The following is an 18,581-nucleotide window of genomic DNA, read 5'->3' as shown; positions in this document are numbered from 1 at the left end:
TCTATCCATGGTAGGAAATATCATAAATCATAAAAACAACAAATGACAGACATATTGTCAAAGGTGCACCAAACACTGATTATTTGTTTGGGATTGTTTCATTTAGATGCGGATTAACGCTGCACATGCATTTACAAACAGTTCAATTAAATGTTGTTTTTTTACTAAATTTGAGTTTAATTTTGAACTTAAATTTGAGAAGTGGCGTGATTAAATGACGTGACATCTTTTAAATATTTTCTGCTACATGTGAATGTGTGTGTACGTGTGCACACACACACAAATCTAGACAAAGCAAACATCTATTACAATTCAAACATGTGCGTTTATGGCACTATTATATTTATTGTTGCACTCTAAAAATTCCTGGGTTGTTTTAACCCAACTTTGGGTCAAATATGGACAAACCCAGCCATTGGATTAAATTTTAAACCCAACATTTGGGTTTAAAACAACCCAGGATTTTTAGAGTGTATAAATAAATATCTAAAACCCCTAGAATTCTAGATCAAATTTACAAATGATTTCCAACCTAATTTTGAAACGATTCACTCTAATTTATATTTCAATGATACAGTATTTTCATTACTGTATAAATATCATCGTTCCTGCGCAAAACTTAATTATTCACAGCAATAAATAGTCAAAGCAGATCTATTCTCTATTCTTGAGTATTTTAAAAGAGTATTTTTGATTTCAAACGAGACACATATACACGTTAACACAATTTTGAGTCAAATATGGACAAACCCAGCCATTGGATTAAATTTTTAACCCAACATTTGGGTTTAAAACAACCCAGGACTTTTAGAGTGTATAAATAACTAAAACCCCTAGAATTCTAGATCAAATTTACAAATGATTTCCAACCTAATTTTTAAACGATTAACTCTAATTTATATTTCAAGAAAGAAATCTGCAACATGATAAAACTATACAGTCATTACTGTATAAATATCATCGTTGCTGCGCAAAACTTAATTATTCACAGCAATAAATAGTCAAAGCAGATCTACTCTCTATTCCTGAGTATTTTAGGAGTATTTTTGATTTCAAACGAGACACATATACACGTTTTAACGCAATTTGGACAAATATGGACAAACCCAAACATTTTCATTTAAAAATGTTTAAATTGAATTAAAAAATGGGTTTGTCCACATTTGACCCAAAGTTGGGTTGAAACAACCCAGCATTATCTATTAGTGTTCAGGACTGCGGGTTAAATCTGGGCTGGTGTTAATCCTGATGCCTAAGACTTTCCCACGGTCCTCCGGCAAATCCTCGGCCCTGAACCCTCGGTCGAGCGCTGCCATCTGGCCTGTGTGTTCTCACTGGGAGGGCAGGCGTCAGCTGCACGGCCGAACCCTGCGTTCCAACACAACCCCCACACACACACACACGACATCCACCAACATCAAGTACATTCCGTACGCCACAATCAAAAATAACATCAAAAAATAGGACAAAACTTGACATAAATATGACCTCGACACAACAAAAGACTATATAAACCTTGACCTTTGGCTCTTTCTACAGCGATCCATCATCACCCCACCCCCCTCCGGATCACCCGACAGAAATCTCACTCTAAATATCTTACTCCAAAATAATTTTGATTTGCGATCATGTGACAAAACCCCTCCCTCAGTCTCTCGCGTCTTCTAAGCTGCCATGTGCTATCGTGTCGGGAAGAAGAAGAAGGAAAAAAAGCGCCTGGCTGATGAAGAGAGGGTCCTGGACCGGCCGCTCTTAAAATGCGTGACATTTCCATGGTGGGAGCATGAGAACAGATCCTCCACAATAGCGAGGTCTCCATGCCCGGCCAGTAACCATGGAAGCAGATGCTGCCGCTCTCCCCTGCCCCTTACCTCCCAGCGGCCACGGGCTGCTCCGCGCTCAAAAGAGGACCCGCCTCGATTTCTCTTCATCCCGACCGAACTTGCGTGCTCTATTCAGCAGGTCACTGGTCTAGACGTGTTTGCACGGTCCACAGAGCAGCCTTGATGTAACCCTTGCTCTCCGCCTGCCGTGGATCTGCAGACTGCGGGAACGCTGGGGACGTGCTTTTGAAAAGAAGCCCGTCCGATTTTGCCATTGTGCCTTTTCATTCATCGATCGAATGCATATCGAACCTTCTGTCGGAGCGTGTGTGAGACTGTTAGCTTAGCCAGCATTTTTTTTTTCTTCTTCTGGTCAGACTTGACTGCTCCTTTCTCATGTTTAATTTCATTTAATGAGCATATTTACAGATTTAAAGTCGCTTTTTTATCTCTTAAAAACATTTTAATGAATATATATATATATATATATATATTAAGCTCTGCGTATTCATCTCCTCCTCTTTAATGTTACAGTAAGAAAAAATGAAAGAGCAAGAATAAAAATAAATTAACAGTCTAAATGAGTGATATTTTCACCTTTAAAATTGCTTTTTTTTAAATGCATATTCATCCAAATCAATTTTACAGATGAATTTAAATCTAATACGACACGAAATAATGATAAAATTCAGTAACACATTTTTTTTTTACTAAAATAATTTTAAATGACTCATTTGTCATCTTTAAAATGTATAAAAGCATAAACATCTAATGAAATAATAAAAATAAGTTGACTCTCAATTTGACATAAAACATTCATAACATATGATACAGACCAGAAGAACATGCAAATACTATTTCATTTTGTATAAATATATTTTCTTTTCTTTTTTGTCAGGATTTTATGCCTAAATCTAGAATTAGATTTCCTTTTTTTTTTTTTTTTTTTTTGAAATGCGAGAATTATATTTTAATAAACAATGACCCTAAACTGCTAATAGTTTCAGCAGGAACAAATAAACAAACTGTCAATTATTTAAAAACTATATTTTTATATATATATATATATATACTGTATATATATATATATATATATATATATATATATATATATTATATAATAACATTGAATCGATTGTTCAAAATATGTCATCAAATAATTTTTTACGCTTTCTGGAAGATATTTTTGTAAGGTTGCAAAGAATAAAAAAAGAAGTCAGCAGTGAAAAGCATTTTTAAAGATCCCTGTGTGTCCCTGTTCTTATTCAAATGATTTAGACACACAGAGATGAAGAGACTCGCTGTCCATCTGACACGGACAAAACCTCCGCAGAAATGAGCAAATTCAAAGGCAAAGGAAGGAAAGAGATCAGCCAAGTGAGAAGACAATGTCATTGTTGTCAGGAAGCAGAAAATCAATGGCATAAACGCAGAAAGGAGAAAAATGAGAGACACACACTCCGAACGAAGTCAAGAGCTGGCAATTTACAGCAGAAATAAAATGTGCTCTTTTACGTAAAATCTGCGGCTCGATGCATCTGAAAGGTGATTTATAAGATTGTAGACATACTGTGCTTATTTATGTTATTAATCTTTGCATTTTCTATATGCATTAACCCAATTATTTGATACAGGTTTGCAGAATATATATGTTGTATGAATCATTTAAAAAGAAATATGATTGCATTTCAGATAGCTTGAATTTAGCTGAAAATATAACACTTTATACTTTATATATTAATAACATTAACAACGATGATTAAGAGAAATTATAATTATAATATTAAATATGTTTTATATGATTTTCAGCAATAAAACACAAAACCGAGTCTGTGTGCATATTTAAGTAAATTATAGGAAGGAAAAAAAGAACATTTCTCTATAAATTGTATAAAAATATATAAACACAAAAATCCTGAGGCAAAGGTTTTCTGTTTCCAGAAAAAGCCAACATGTAACTGAATTTCCAATTATTATTATTATTATTTCCATATAATTCTCATAAAACATTGCACATAAAGGTAAAGCTAAAAATATAACAAACAAGATGTAAAGCTGAACACAACTAACCGGATACACACCAGAAAAACATTCAGGTTTAAGAGCCTTACAGGTATTAACTGAATTGTAGAATGATTGCTGTAAATTAAACGAAATATTTGAAGCGAATTAAAAACACAAATTTGCACCAGAAGTCTTTCTTAAAACCAATTAGACTTCTTTATCTTCATACGAGCTGTCGTTCATCCATGACAGCAGGACAGAACTGATGAAACGGTGCGGCTCGAGGACGAGAGACACCGTAAACATGAACAGTGAGAGACTGCGGTTTTATGTCAGTTAGTTCATTTTTGGTGTAATTATAGCCTACAACTAACTGCTGAAACAATTAACCCTGACAAATAACATAATGTTTCCAGTAAATATTTATCAGGTTTATTTTTTGAAAGTCTTAAAGCAAAAACCTTTAAAACTAAATAAAATTTTGTAGGCCTACATTTTAATTTAAAACCATAAAAACGAAGAAAAAGCTTTTTAACATTTAACACCAGAAAAAAACACTTTTTTTTTCTGGTGTTAAAATATTTAAATATATAACATTTAAAATATTTAAACTAAAAAAGCAATTATAAAGTATAAAAATACAAAATTAATGAATATAAGTGTTAATATTAATAAATAATATTAAAATATTAAACATATTTTTGTACAGATATTGCAATGAATAAATAGCATAAAAAGAAAAATCATTCATATGAACACAAGAACCCGGTAACTGCTTTTAAAAGATCCATATATAACAAGCGAATGTACTGAATGTGTGTGTGTGTTTGGGCTGGAAAGGGGCAACGCCAGTGTCTCGTTTGACATTTACACACACACACACCCCCCCACAGGTCAAACACACACTCCGCTGCCTTCAGACGCTGCTTCTGCAGACTCATTGTTCTTTAATGCATTGTAAAATTACCCTATTGTTAACTGAACGGCACACAATAGCTAATTAACAGCTTTATTAGCCATTACTGCTGTCAGATTTCACAAGTGTTTTAACCATCAAGCATTTTAACCGAAGGATTTATTGCAAATGATGAACAACAAAACACGTATATGAGATTCTTCAATTGCCCTGGCAGACAAAAATGCAATGAGACGATAAAGCCCCGACGTTCTCAGATCAGCTCAACGGGAACAAAAGAGCGGCTCTATCGTTACGGCGCAAAGAGCTTTTAATTATGTGCAGACCAGTAAATGCTCAACATCCTGGAGTGTCTAAACACACACATTTTAAGAAAGAAGTAACGGGTCTTTCCCCTGAGAAACACACACACACACACACACACACAGCTTTGAACATGAGAATCTGCTAATGTTAATGACGTCTGCTTTTCTGACTTTACAATAAGGTTTCATTTTTTAATTTATTAATTTGTTGATGAGCAATATTTACTTATATAGCATCTCTTAATGTTATGCTGTAGAAGTATTGTTCATCTGTTAATAAATGAAACCTTATTAAGTGTTGCCAATGTGTTTTTTTATAAACCCAAATATCACACTGACACAACCCAGATTTCCTCTGTCATGACACACATGATGTCATATAAAGGGAAATTCCAGTGGTTTCACTTCACCGTGTGTGTGTGTGTGTGGATATAACTGGTCCGATGAATGGTCAAATTAGTTAATAAATATATTACAAATGCTTCTTAACCGTTATATTTCAAACCCAACGACTGGTTGAAATTAAAAGCTGATAATAAATGATTGAACTATCTGACATCATAAATCATATTAGTATTGTTATTTTGGTAACACATTTAAGGTTAATTTTAAAAGAAAGTGGGTTTTACAAAATGGGTTTTGAAAATAATATATAAATACAAAAAGTACAATAAATGTGTTCTCTAATCATCAGCACTGTTGGTTGAGATAAAAAAAATAAAAGATAATCAAATAAATTGAGAATGTAAGAGATGTGGAAATGTAAGAAATGCACAAAAGCTTCTAAAGAAAAGTGAGGCACTAAACTTAACAGTCAGGAAGTCACTAATAGTGATAATGAGAACCATTACAAGGGAAAAACCTTCTGTGTGTGTGTGTGTGTGTGTGTGTAGGGGTATCTCTGATTAACACATAATCAGGAAGTGTAATGTGACGTGGCAGACCAGAGCCGATCGGAGGAAGATTTTAACCAGGACTAACATTATTCTCAAACACTTTTTTTTTGCCAATGAAATTAGATTTGTTTCAGCAGATGTGTTTGGGATTGATAAATAAACTGAATATTAGAAATATAATAACATAACAATAAAACATAATGACCCCCAAAACATCAATTTACACACAAATTTATTTATTGCTATTTGTTAATCTTTTTTTTCTTTTTTACAACTTGGTAAAATGTCAAATTAAATGATTTATAAAATATCCAAAAAAATATTATTTAATAAAATATATAATTTTTAATATTATTAATTCAATTCATTTAAAAACTGATCACACACATTTTCTAATTTTATAAAAGTTTATACAATTATATAATTATTATAAAAATTAATATTTAAAAAATATATCATTATAAAGTATAAAATCATTTATTTTAATTAAAATAAAAAGAATACAGTATAAAATATTTTATTTTAAATTACCACTGTCAAAACAAGGTCAAAACAAACATCCAATTAATTAAGAAAAACAAACAAAACATGAAAAAGTGGAACAAACTATATATTAAGAGACCACGATTGTGGTTTCTCTTAGACAATGCTGAGCTGTATGTGAGTGAGGGAGAAAAAGAGAGAATGTGTGTGTGTGTCTCCGGGCAGTGGAGAGGTCAGGACAAACACAAGCTGCTATTCATGGACAAATCAAGTTTATGTGAGAATCGCCCCTCTCAGCCCTCATTAGCATCTGAATGCTTCATAACATCAGCGCCTGAAAGTGCAAGATCCCGTCAGAGTCAACAGAGGGACCGAGAGCGAACGAAACAAAAAACACACACCCTCTTTGCCTTGTGTGTCTTCATATAGAATAGACCCACTCTCTTAAACAACACCTCCGCCATATGTAAGCCAGACCCACACACACACACACACACACGATTAATATTCCAGCCAGGCTGTACCATCACACATCTGATGGGCTCGTCCGACTTGTACGAAACGCACCTCATTTCCTGTGACGCCATGTCTACGTTCACAGACCCGGAAACACAGGGATATAGAGATAAACACACACACACACACACACACACACTCTTTAAGGTGGACCCATGGAGTTCGGTCGTCCAGCACAACGAACAGGAAAGATCTGCTCCAATGCATTACACTGACCATCAAGTGTGTGTGAGCACGTATACGTTTACAAATACACCCATCTCACTTTTATTCAGACGTTTAGAAATGATCCGTTACAGTTTTAAGATATCTCCACATTTATATTGTGTGGCTCTTTTATTAAGTTTTGATCAACAGTTGTATTTTGTAAATCTGTGACATATTCATATAAATATTTCTGCATATTTAATATAGTGAGAGTATAAGCATATTTATAAACTCTTTTAACCAAACAACCTCTTTGCCTCCAATAAAACAACAAAAAAATCAGTCAATAAAAGTGCAATAATACATATTTATGACTCTATATAATAAGAAAAAATACCAAAAAAATAATATTTAATATATACAGAGGAAGAATTTCAGGCACTTTTTGAAATTGAGATCAAATAATAATATTGTTATTCTTATTAAATTATTATTGAGGGTTTACATATAGAAAGAGTACCACCTTATAAATATCTAGGAATATGGCTCGATGAGGAGTTAGCCTTTTATGATCACATTAATTACTTGGTGAAAAAGCTTAAACCAAGACTGGGTTTTCTTTTTCGGGAATAAAAAAAAAAGTTTTTCCTTCACAGCTAGAAAGAGAATAATACTGAGTGCTATTTTATGGTGATGTTGTTTACATGCATGCATGTTTTACTTGATTTATGATGAATATTGTGCTCTGAGTTTCTGGAATGTTTTATGTGTTTGTGTGTTATTTGTAGTGAGCTATTTGTAGGGACCTTCCTAGAAAAATAAATAAATAAAATTATATATTACAAGAAATTAAGTAAATTGACCAGATTTGCATCTTTTTGTGTTACCTCTTTTTAATGAATACTAACAGTTTGCAGAGAATAAAGGGTGAAGTGATATGCAACATATTTAACAAATCCTGAACTACCTTAAAAAAGGGGGGAGAAAAATCATGCAATATATGTCAATTAAGACATCAAATAAAACTATTCACATTTTTCTTTTTTTACAACTTTAAGCATGCAACAAACAACGGAGGAATAATTCTGTGCAGAATCGTAATGCTGAATGTGACCAGCAGACCAAAGCAATCAACGTGAGATACCATCGAAACACAAAGCATGTCTAATTGAATCATAGTGAAAGTTCCCAAAGGCAGCTCTGTGGTCTAGGAACATTAATAACATTTGTGGATTGCCCTTCCAAAAGAAAAGAAGCCTGAGATTACACTAAATAACAACATGACATAACCTGTGCCATCCAAAAGCCCAGACTTATGCAACTGACACTCCAGACAGAGCCAATATGGACCCGAGCTCAAATATACCCTGACCACCATTAAGGTCTGATCTTATTACAGCGTGGTCCCCCTCCCCGACACCAGGGCACAGAGTTCACCGCGCTCGGCACGGCAGACGGCTCTGGTTCATACGTCTGAATCTGGATCACGCTTTCTGTCTCACGAGCACACGCATATGTTTGTCCCTCAAGTGAAACCAATCACAGCGGCTGTAAACAGACACCCAACCCCACTCCCTGAAGACCGGTCCGGCCCAGATCGGGTTCCCATTCCCAGAGAAGAGCTTTCTCATCTGTAGAGCAATCAAATCATGTTCAGTCGAGTTTCACATATAAAACAGGAGAATCATTATAAAAATGTCATTTAAAATTAACAAAAGGACATTAGAGATGCACAATTAATAAAACTAAATAATTAAGATTACAGACGGCACCGTGAACTATCATGGAAAGTAACAATTATAGTTTATTTATATCTGTTTATGTCCTGTTACATGTTTAGCAGCAGCTGAGCATTGCAACCAAATCAGAGACAATTTAACATCCATTGTCACACTTTTCAATACGTTTTCAGTCGTTAACATGAGATAACTACATTAATTATCACGGATTAAGAGTGAGCAATACTTCAACAGCATCCTACACTGTAAAGAAATATTGTTGGTTTAACTTAAAAAATTAAGTAACTTGGTTGTCTTAAAAATTTAAGTTGATTGAATGATTTAATCATCAGAAACTCAAAATAATAAGTTATCTGAACTAAATAAATTATTTAAGTTGATTTGACAAAAGAAAAAATGTGATTACAAATCTTGAAAATATTTTTTTTAACAGTGTAATACATTACTTAAAATTCAATGTTAGTTGTGAACTAACATGAACAAAAAATGATCAGTTGTTTTATTAACTAATGTTAAAATGAATGTATTGCGCAATTAATGTTAGTTAATACATTACTTAATGTTAACAAATGAGGCCTTACCAAACATTCTATTCTATTATTCAAAATTAATTATAGAAATAAATAATTGTGCAGCTCTAAGTAATATAATTGCTATTTACTATAATATAAATATCTAACTAATTTAAATAGTGTCAATAAACCAGTTAAGTTGTCCTTTAAATTGTGTGTGTGTGTGTGTGTGTGTTCTTGGATCTTAAAATCCGAGAGAGAGAGAAGGAGAGAGCCTTGGTTAGCAGAGCGATGGCCTCATTTTCAACCTCCATATATTCATTCCCCGCATTTCAATTATTTTAGATGTGTAATCCTTTCACTCTCAATAGCAAATGTAATGGTCCCCATGGCCACCGCACCAGACCGGTCAATATAAACCTAGACGACTCATTACTTCACAGGCTGCTGTCTACAGATGCTGGAGACTTCATGAGCACAATAGCAACACAAGCCCCTGCCGCTATTGAGTTTCCACTTCCCAGATCTCCCTTTATTGCCTCTAAACCTGCCTCTCAAGGGCGCTTTAGTCCAACACATACACACACACACTTAGGCAATGCATTCCCCCGTGTCTTCACTAGAACGTGAGGATCCTTTTGTATTTTGAGGAATTCTCCTTTCCCCTCAAAAATGCAAATAAAAAAATATACTTGACATTTGAAAAAATGTTAAATAATTTAATGCTCATATAATTTGACACAAGTCAGTTTTGTAGCTAGAAAAGGTAAAAAAGAAAGACATTCCAAGAACTAAAAACATAATATAGATTCATAACATTCATAAACATTGGTCAAACTGTTTTAATAAAGAAAGAAATAATTGCTTCTGAAACCTACAGCAGCTTTGAGTTTCACTCTAAAAAATGCTGGGTTGTTTCAACCCAAATTTGGGTCAAATATGGACAAACCCAAATGTTGGGTCAAAAATGTAATTTGAAATTTGAACCCAACTTTAACTGTTATTTTTTTTAATGACATTTTAACCCAACATTTGGGTTTGTCCATATTTGACCCAAATTTGGGTTGAAACAACCCAGCATTGTTTAGAGTGTTGAATCGTATGAAAATACATCGAAATTCAAAGAATAATAAATCATTTTGTAATTTGTGACATTAAATTAATACAGCTACTGTACATTCAAATTACGTATCATAATGCTTCTAATTATATAATAATAATAATGGTTCTAATTATAGTATTTTTTTTTGACTTTCTTGCAATTAAATACATTTTTTAAATAATATATTAAGCATTACAACACAAAACTACCATGATCCATAAATATTTTGCAATTTAATTATGGTATTATTGTTTTCACATAAGATTATAATCATTTTTCTTTACAGTAAAATGGGGTAAAATGTGCAATTAATCACAAATATTGTAAAATTATATAATTATTATTTAATTATTTATAATAAAATTATATATGATATATGCTGAAATATATATAAATTCGATTTTGTGGAGAATTGTCCCACACACATTCTTGGCAGGTTTCTTGAGTATCAGTCTAGTCTTGATGACACGACATGACAAACTAGTGATCTTCTAATTGCATGCAAACAAAAGGAGAGTTTAACCCCTCACTGAGCGGCCCTTTGTCTCACACTAAACGTGTGTGTTTGCCTTTTGTGCCTGAAATCGTCCCCTCTCTTCAGACCGCAGTCAAAAGCCCTCGATGAAGAGTAGCTCTCAATGCAGTCCCACCCCGTCCCTTTAGGACATCAGAAAGGCAGGAATGAAAGACTGCTGGACATTTAACAAGTAAACAAGGACGAAACAACAGGGTTCTTGCACACTTTTTAAAGTAAAATTTAAGGCTTTTTAAGACCTTTTTAAGACCTGAAGAAATCAAAATTAATACCATACATTAGGGGTGTGCGATATTGACAAAAATATATCTCAATATTTTCACGTTTTGTTGATAAACACAAAACAAAAACAAAATCAGTAAAATATCAACTAATTATTATCAACAGTAATTAGTTGATATTTTACTGATTGTGTTTTTGTGCTGGTGCCATGGCTGGTTTAGGCCTGTTGTTGACAGCAGACTCGCGGAGATATTTATATTTTTCATATTCTATGCAGTGGTCAGTTCACAGCAGTGACAGAAATTATTAATTAATGTGCAATATTTGCCACCTTAAATTGATTTCCAGGGCATTTTCACCCATTTATGGAGATTTTTTTTCTAAACTTATTTAGAGTTATGCATCACGTGCATCACATATATACAGTACTTATTTATACAATAATATTTCATTACACAATAATTATACAGTACCACTGTTAGCAGTCAAATTAAATCATTCAATCAAAAATCCATCTTTGCAGTGCAGAGTAGACGCAGAAGCAGCCTTAGAAGTGGCATTAATATATACACTCCATTTACAATTCCATAAATCAAGCTATAAGGTTTTTAAAAAAAAATCAATATTCAATATTTAAATGTGAAATGATTTCTTATTTTTTACTTTTAATATGAAACTAAAACCGCCAGTAGGCGGCGGCAAATCGCTGTCTTAATAAGCGAGTTGAGGGAGTCATTCATTCAACCGATTTGTTCAAACGGGAAAGAAGCAAGTGATTGAATCGTTAAAATTACTCGTTCAAGACGCGGATTTCCTTCAAGAAATCATCGCTGTCTGTTGCATTGAGACTCTGCTATGGTTTCATTTTGAAATTCTAGTCGGCGAAATAAAGGGAAAACAAACAATATCGATAATGTTATGGCTAAAAACTAACTCAAAATGTCACTTTATTTTTAATTTAACTATTGTATAACATAAATATCACACTTGTGCACGGGAAAACGGCACTCTTACTGATGTGATATTCTAATATAACAACATGATATAAATATAAGGCAAAAATTTGGGGACATACCTATAACCATAATAAATATGTCTATGCCTATAACTGCACACATCACGCCGTGAAAACACGAGAGACAAATGCGATGTCAGCTCACACTCGCAGTGCCTCGTCCATCGTTAAAACAATAGAGTATCATAATAGACAATACACATCGCACACCTCTACGCACATAAAGAATTAACTTACGACTTAACTGACATTTGCCAACTTTCTTCTCTCCTCCTCTCCTGTCTCGCGTGCAGGAGACGGACGTTATTCTGCCGCGAATGTGACGCGAATTGTCACGTGAACAAGCAAATCCACAAAGATAAAAATTAATACGTACGCAAATTAGATGGTTTTAATTTGGAAAACATTAAGATATGACTGAGTCGAAGTGTCATCTAAAATTTAAGACCTTTCATACCTAAAAATAAGACTTTATAAGACTTTTAATGGCCTTAAATTTTAAATATCTAATTTAAGACATTTTAAGACTTTTTAAGGACCCGCGGGAACCCTGAACAAGGCAGCGAGACGCATTTCACCTCTAGAGCCCTGTCACCATGCAGCTGCCGGCGCGTAGGAAGTGATGTCACATGAACTAGGGGACTGCAGTGAACAATAACCAACACAAAATGTTGCTTTTGTTCTGCAAAACATGCACACACTTCTGAAAGGTCACTAAATATATCAGTAAGAGGTTCGAGTAACAAACCATCACGCCTGCACAAACACCAATAAAAATGCATGTGGAATTAACACAGACAATAGATTTGTCCTATTGTCAAACCTGCATTTTTTTTTTGTGGAAAATATCTCCCTGAAATATAGATAGTAATACAATAAAATATCTTTTATTGCCTTTCAATGTTGAAACAAGTCACCTGTCAAAAAGAAAGCTCAAGAGAGAGAGATTTTTGGCTTTTTGGAGGATTCTGACATTTTTCAGAGAATTTGTTTCTTATTGTTCAGTCTTACAATCATCATGAGAATGTATATAAACCTTTAAATGTAGAAAAAACCTGGTCTACATTTTTATAGCAGACTGAGTTCAATTTAATTTGACTAATATAGGGAACTTTCAGGCCGTCTGCTGGGGATTTCAGGCTTTTTTTGGTCCTCTTTCAGAGCGATCTGGCCCATTCAATGGTTCTGAATGAGAAACGGATCAGTGCAAACACACACAGTCTCCAGTGCAGACATGACATCATCTCTTTTATGGCTCTCCAGGACACAAATTGTGTGTGTGTGTGTGTGTGTGTGAGAGAGACAGAGAGAGAGAGCTTCTTTTCTTGATACTGTAGTCAAACTAATAATTTGTGGAGTGTCACAATCCGGCTAAACTAATGAAATAAAGGAATGAGAGAAAGATTAATGTTTTAAACACAATGTCTGTAACACTGGAAATCTTGAAATCAAAGTTAAACCAAGAAAATGCCAGATAAAATTTGCTGCATAATATTTGAAACGTAACAAGACTGTTAAAAATAAATAATGAATATTATGAATTAAATACATAATAAATGGATGCTTGAATAGATTTAAACTGGAAAGTCTGCCTAAAATTACTTTTATTTAATTAAAATAAAATTATTACTAATTTGAGTAATATAAAAATACAAACATTATAGAAAAGCAGAAAGTGAACCTGAAGACAGCAGAGTTGTCCAAAAAGTTTCTCAACTACACAATCTAGACCCGTCTAGTTAAGATCTTTATAACAAGAGGAAAGCTAATACCTAGAAAAGCACGTCTCCGGCCCGGATCCTGATCACCAGAACGGCCTGACCACAGCACCTGGAGACTCTCAGCTCATAAAGCTCTGTGGCAAACTGCGGTTTTCACTCTCGTCCCGGCAAACCTGACAGTGTGACAAATTTACAGCCCGCGAGGCAGTTAAACACATTCGGCACTCAGCGTTCTCCCTGTCAAACGAGAGCAAGTACACATCCACCTTTTAGTCCGTTAGAACCGCAGCAGAGCCATTGGAACACACACACACACACACACACACACACACACACAATAACAGTGTTCCTTTCCTCCCTGTCAAAATAACTAAGTTAAGCGCAGCACAGATCATTAAGAGCTGAATCAATGTTCTCTCTAAGCTGATGCTCCTCCAGAAAAAGATAAAAAACAAAAGCTGTTATTTAAGACATAACAAATCTTGTGGAGACAAGGACCGCAATCCTTTAAAGTACAGCAAGAAGAATTCAAGTTTATACACTGTAAAAAAATATTGATGGTTTAACTTAAAAAAGTAAGTAACCTGGTTCACTGAACTGGAAAAAGTGAGTTAATACAATGAAGTAGATTAATTTAACCATCAGAAACTCAAAATTATATGTTATCTGAACTAAATAAATTATTTAAGTTGATTTGACAAAAGAAAAAATGTTGTGATTACTACACTGTAAAAAAAATATTGTTGGTTTAACTTAAAAAAGTAAGTAACCTGGGTTGCCTTAAAAGTTTAAGTTGATTGAACTGGAAAAAGTGAGTTAATACAATGAAGGAGATTAATTTAACCATCAGAAACTCAAAATAATAAGTTATCTCAACTAAATTAATTATTATAAAGTTGATTTGACAAAAGAAAATATGTTGTGATAACAAATCTTGAAAATATTGGTACAGTGTAAAACATACGGAAGCCCACAGAGGTCATGCACTTAAAAAAACAAAAGCAATATATACTTAATGGATCGACCACATCGTGCAATAGTGAGCCTCCATGACATAAAGGACAACTTGATGTGCCCCGAAGAAACTTTAATATAGAACAGCAAAGAGCCAAAAATAAACCATCCGCCACAAAGACTTCAGAAGGCCTCATTAAGAAGGTGTGCAGATCTGTTACTTCAGAGGATAGTGACCTACATACCTAAAATAGAGAACTAGATTCAGTGTGGCCCCTCGCTCTCTCTCTCTCTGTGTGCTAAGTTGACAACTAAACTGCACACACACACCAACCCAACACAACCCAAGCTAAGCTAAAACTACTCGACTCCTTTGCCATTTTGTCCTCCTGCTCTTTTCTTTTGGTGCATTCCCTCTTTTCCATGCTTTGAAACCGCACTCCAGAAGAGAAAGCCGAGCGATAATGCCTGTCCAAACATCTCATTCCTGTGACACAAGTGGGCAACAGAAAAAAGGCTTTTCTTAAAGAAAAAGACATTTTAGGAGAACAGGTGCCACGGCATCAGACAGACAGGTTGTGTAATGGGAATAAATGAAGAGTTCAGATGCAAAAGCCTCTAAATGCCATTTGAAATTTTCTTCTTTAATGATGATTTGTATCAACTTAAGTTCAGTAATTTCACTTAAATAACAATTAATAAGTAATCATTGCCATTTAAGTGAAATCACTGAACTTAAATATACAAGCTTGATAAAAAATGATCATTTTAGAAGAAAATTTCAAATGGCACTTAGAGGCTTTTGCATCTGAACTCTTCAAATGTATTTTTTTTTTTTTGACTAAAATTACTGAACACTGAAAAATACCTCAAATAATAAAGCGGACATTAGTACAAATATGTATTGCATATTAGCCTACAACATAAAGCACATTTAACCCATTAGCTAAAGTTCCTGAATAAATTACCAAAGCAAGCACATATGTTTTTTTAGCTTAAATTGCCCATTTAAGCTAAATATTGTCTATTAGTTAAGCTTCTGTGAATGAAATCGCTGCTTAGAAAGGTAAACAAAAGGGCCTCTCTCTCTATATATACATATATCTTTAAGATTAATGCACTCCCTGAAAAATATTCTGCTTGAACAAGTTCAGAGATGTCCTTAAACACTGTGACAGATGCCATAAGTATATAACAGCGCGAGCGGCTCTCCGTAAAGTCCTTCCAACAGTTTACGCAAAGTTTCTCAAGTTCACAGCAAGCCGTCAACTTCCACAAGCAATACAAGAGGATTTACAAACGCTCTTCATCAGATCGCCGTCCGTATTTTGGTATGTACACACACACACGGCACCGATGCCTCCGGCCGTGACCCTTCAGCCCAGCTGCGGTTCAAAAGCACAAAGCTGCCTTTTCACCAAAACCTGTGATAAACTGCCTGAGCTGTTTCTCATAGGAAGGAAACGCACAAAAAAAGACTCGTACAGATCCTTTGTGTTCATGCAACTTTAGCAACAAAACCCAGCATAGTACTCACGCTGAACACGAGTGCCTGGCCTTGTGAAGGAAAGAATCCTGCTAGTTCTGGTCCATTTCGTGTTTCGCCGCCACCGTAAAAATCTCCCTCCGAGCCGGAGCTGCGGAGACCCGAGGGCCCCCGGGAAAACCGCCTGCCGGTCAGGCTAGGAAACCGGCTTCTGTGTGGGGAGCAGCTGTTCCCCTCCTCCTCCTCCTCCCGACCGCAGCGGTTCTGCTCAACCACACAAAAGCGGACGGGACGCGGATGCCCTCCTCCCAGCAGTCGCACAAGCGCAGACGAGCGGGGCTGCTGGTCACAGAGGCAGGTATTTAGTTCGCACCGTTTTCTAGTTTGTGGACTCGCTGCTTTTCTCAAGAGTGGGAGGGGACAAGCGGAAAGATTCTGGGCGAGGAAACGGCACATAATCCCTAACGGCAGAAACTTCCTCCTCGCTGCTAATAAGCAGGACATCCCCCGTCCGAGCGAGCAGGAATGCGAGGCCCACTTTTTAAAGAGGCCCAGTTACAAAGTCACTTCAGCGTGACCTGGGGTCAGACACGGCAAGTGCGTGTGTGTGTTTAAGCGGACATAACCACTAAACAGATGTGTGAAAGCAGAAAAGACAGACAGACTATCATTTGATTTATTAATTATATATATTAACCTTTTTCACTTTGAAATTAATTTTTGGTATGTTTTAGCTTACCATCCAAGATGTAGGTGTCGCAGTAGTTTCAATTTTGATATTTTAAGCTCAATCATATAATGGAGGTCTATGGTCACCACCTTGAAGAGCATGCACAGAGAAGTCCAAATTAAACATGATTTAATGACTCGTGAATGTAAGTACACATTGATGGCCTAAGACACGAAACGAGCGGTTTGTGTGAGAAAACGAACTGTGTTTATATCGTTTTACCTCTTGTAATCACAGTCACGTCCATGGGGCGCGGGTGCTTTGTGGCTGTGGTTACAAGATATAAATACTGTTCGTTTTCTCACACAAACCGCTCGTTTCGTGTCTTAGCCCATCAATGTGTACTTACGTTTATGAGTCATTAAATCATGTTTAATTTGGACTTCTCTGTGCTGCTCTTTGAGGTGGTGACCATAGACTTGCATTATATGACTGACAGATGAGAACGAACGGTTTCACCTAAAAAAATCAAAATTGAAGCTACTGTGGAAACAAAGACATCTACATCTTGGATGCCATTGGGGTAAGATAAAACATACCAAAAATTAATTTCAAATTTAACTATCCCTTTAATTAATTTGCTTTACTCTTCTTGAGAACCCTCTTTGTGATCTAAACTATCGAAATCAACTTGCTCCACCTCTGAAATGACTTTTCTTTTCAACTGACATCATCAAGCCCACTTATTTTTGTACTCCACCGCTTTAACCACTCGTCAGAACACCATATTAACACACTACCCCCACTATCACTTACCAAGTTTGTGAAAATGAGCCGTTACTTTCAACGAAAACTTTCATTTCCAATGTGACAGATGAACAGCAAGCAATATCAGCTGTGATTTTAAACTCATTCTTGGCATTATTGTATTAACAGACTGCCCAAACGGTACATCAAATTGGATTAAAAATGCAAAATGACCATTTTTATTTGCAAAACGATGACTTGCCACATGCCGAATATAAACGTGCAATTTACATTTGTATTCGGCAGACGTTTTTTTGCACTGAAGGAATGCATTTGAACAGGGGGTTGGAACCCATGACCTTGATGTTGCTAGCACCATACTCTACTATTTGAGCTATAGGAACACTTTACTTCAAATTGATGAGGTCATGTGATTACATTGTACTGTATCACTGTTTTTATTCTAAACTGTTATTTTAGGTACTAATATGTACAATATGTACATTTTAGGTGCTAATATGTACATTTAAGGTGCCTATATGTACATTTTGGGTGCTAATATGTACATTTAAGGTGCCAATATGTACATTTTAGGTGCCAATATGTACATTTTAGATACTAATATGTACATTTTAGGTGCTAATATGTATATTTTAAGTGTTAATATGTACATTTTAGATGCTAATATGTACCAATATACACCCTTTAAGTACAAAAGTGTACCTTTTGAAAAGATACATCCCCAGTGACAGCTTTAGTACCTTTTTTTCTGAGAATGTATGAGGAAA

General features: G+C 35.0%; 1 long non-coding RNA gene across 1 annotated transcript in view; it reads right to left on the bottom strand.

Moving 5' to 3' along the window:
* Positions 1-16,820, bottom strand: part of LOC120483058 (uncharacterized) — a 52,178-nt gene extending 35,358 nt beyond the window's left edge. The window contains exon 1 of the long non-coding RNA XR_005623528.2: positions 16,428-16,820. This is a non-coding gene — a long non-coding RNA (uncharacterized LOC120483058). The remainder of the gene's footprint in view (positions 1-16,427) is intronic.
* Between the last annotated feature and the right edge of the window lie 1,761 nt (positions 16,821-18,581).

Source organism: Pimephales promelas, chromosome 23 (genome assembly GCF_988280905.1).
Source record: "Pimephales promelas chromosome 23, fPimPro1.hap1.1, whole genome shotgun sequence".
NCBI classification, from domain to species: Eukaryota; Metazoa; Chordata; class Actinopteri; order Cypriniformes; family Leuciscidae; genus Pimephales; species Pimephales promelas.
The sequence above is the reverse complement of the archived record's forward strand: the minus strand, read 5'-3'. Positions and strand labels throughout refer to the sequence as shown.